Genomic DNA, 2,776 nt, shown 5'->3' with positions numbered 1-2,776 from the left:
ACTACTGGGTATTTCTAGACTGAAGGATTGCTTTTTAAATTCACTACTATTACACTATTAATCTAAATCAAGACATTTGTATTTCATACTAAGCTATTTATTGTGCCTCTGTGTCTTAGGCACTGGTAATTTAAGGGAAGGAGTGTCAAAAGTGAAAGGGTTTCTGGTGACATAGGCCATAAGGCCGACACAAGCAGTCCACAACAGAATAGTACAAAAACCTGTTTAAATATATTTTGGCCACCCTGGCTCACTGTGTTTTTTTTAATGAGGAGTCTGTTTTGTTTCCTCTAAATGACATGTACAATGTAGCTGGGAGAGTTTCAGCTGCACCGTTTCAAGCACTAAAACACAAGATAAATAAACAAACAGAACACAGTCTGTTTACGTGTCTCTTTACAGAAAGTCTTTCTTCTGATGTGGAAGGTCACGGCGAAGAGTTGGGTGGCGAGGAGTTGGAACGTCCATTTTCAATATTCATAACCAGACCGTCCGTATTTCTTATGTCTCCCAAGTAATGCGCACACTGCCCCAACCAACTGCTCGCGAGGCACAAAACACCTTGAGGCAAGACTGGCCGACAACAGCAGCACCAAACAAACAGCCCAGCCAGACCCAAAGAGGCCCGATCAGCCTCTGCTCAAGATGTGCATAACAGAAAAATAATGAGAAATTAACAGATGCCAACGGCTATATTCACCCAGCCTCACCCTGTGGCAAGACAGGTGCAAAGTGAAAACAATACAGTCAATGCCGGCCAGGCGATTCATGCAAAATGGACAGAATGTGTCAAAGAGGCAGAGAAAGAGAATGAGTCGGGTGGGGGTGGGGGTGGGGGTTGATGATTGGTCTCGTTCGCTTGTGTCCGCTCTGTCAGTCTGTCCTGTTAGCAGTCGTAGCGTCAGTGTGGGCCCACGGCCACAGAGATGAGAAGATTACAAGCTGTTAATAGGGCGGAACCAATCGGCTGACGGACGGCCATTGTAACGTCCCAGCATGCCTTGGGAAAGGTTGGCCTGGGAGACGGCGCGCAGCGGCCTGATCAGATGGTTTGGGGGAGTGACAGAGGCAAAAGAAGGGGTGACCCCTGCAGGTCTTTTGTCAGGAATCCCAGATAGGCCTACATACATGCGCACATAAATGCACACACACACACACACACACTTCTAAGGGCCAGATTCGAATGATTGGCAATATTCACTTGATTCATTTGATTTCAAACTGAAACGATCAACCACATCATATACTCACACAGAGATCACACACACACACACACTCACACACGCATACAGATACACATGCACGCACAAACATTACTCACACTTGCACACACACACACACACACACACACACACACACACACTCATGATTAGTCACGCCTGTTTAGTGATTGGCGCTGGTTGTCTGCTGTAGGAAGCCCGCTGCGAGTGCCCTGTGTCCATCTGACACACAGTGCTCACAGGCATGTGCTCCTGTTTCCACCTGACCCTCAATCACACACAACAGAGCAGTGTGAACAAGCCAGCTTCAGTTATCATGGAAATTCAACTGAGTCTTATTCATAACAGCCCTCGCTGCTGCGAAAATACACTGTAAATAGTGAATTATATTGAAATGACGACACAAAAGTGATGGCACAGTCCTTTCAGGGAACGCATACAAAGGTGTATTTCGCAGCTCCGAGACAAGAATGTGATGTCAAAAACATGAACTAAAACAGACTCTGATGAAGACGTAAGCAAAACGTTGAAACGTTAGTCCTACAATGTTGGCACCTTAAATAAATATTTAAAATCTTCACATCTGAGTTGCTCCAGTGAACCTTTTTTTTCTCTACCACAGTTTGTCCTCTCCCGTTGATGCACCAGAGTGAATTCAGGAGCGCGGAGGACTTTTAGTTTTTTCTACATGAACTAAAACATGTTAGATGTGGTATTTTGAGAACTTTCATTTGTAATTTAATTAAATTTAAATCAAAATCCAAATGATTTCTCTACCCTGCCCTTTCCTGTTCTGTCCTATCCATCCCTCCATCCCTCCTCACGCCTGTGGTTGAGGAGGAGGGGGGGGGGGGGTGCGTGGCTGACAGTGATGTATTTACTGGTCTTCATTAACATCTTCCCAAAAGCGTCAGTTAAAATACAAGGCCTGCGTCCTTCCTCCGCTGTGCATCCCAATACAGTCCTATTCATGGCTGCCGCACGAGAAGAGAGGAGAGGAGAGGAGAGACTCCGTCATTGTCTGCCCCTAGGCCCTCCTTTCATGAGGCGAGGCTGTGCTGGATCTGAGCGTGTTTTTATTTTTATTGTGTGTTTTAGCGTTTAAAGCCAAGGCCAGGGCGAGGGAGTTTTTTACGGGACTCAGCGCCTTTTCGGGGGGCCCAGGCCAGAGGTGTGAACCCCGGGGGTTCAGGTTCACCCCGTCCTCCATGTAAGGGGGCAGCGAGGGCTGGCAAAGAGTGAAGGCTCATGGGATATGATGGATGAGGGGGACCCACCCTGAACATAAAGGAGAATAGAGTAGGCTCAGGCGAAACTGAGAAAAGGATTGCAGAGCAGAGACTCTGACAGAGGGAATTTCAGACAGAGATTACAATAACACACAACACCCACTGCTGAGATGATAGGCGTGCTCCATAGAAAAAAGAGGAAATGGAGGATAGAAATTTAGCCTGCTTTGAAATGACAAAGAGCTCATTACCTTGCTTCCTGTTTCTATCTTTTCAAGTTAAGTTAAAGATAAATAACATCACATCTGCTAAGTTATGGTCTAGCTT

Source organism: Sardina pilchardus, chromosome 4 (genome assembly GCF_963854185.1).
Source record: "Sardina pilchardus chromosome 4, fSarPil1.1, whole genome shotgun sequence".
In the NCBI taxonomy this organism is placed as follows: domain Eukaryota; kingdom Metazoa; phylum Chordata; class Actinopteri; order Clupeiformes; family Clupeidae; genus Sardina; species Sardina pilchardus.
This window is presented reverse-complemented; position numbering follows the sequence as displayed.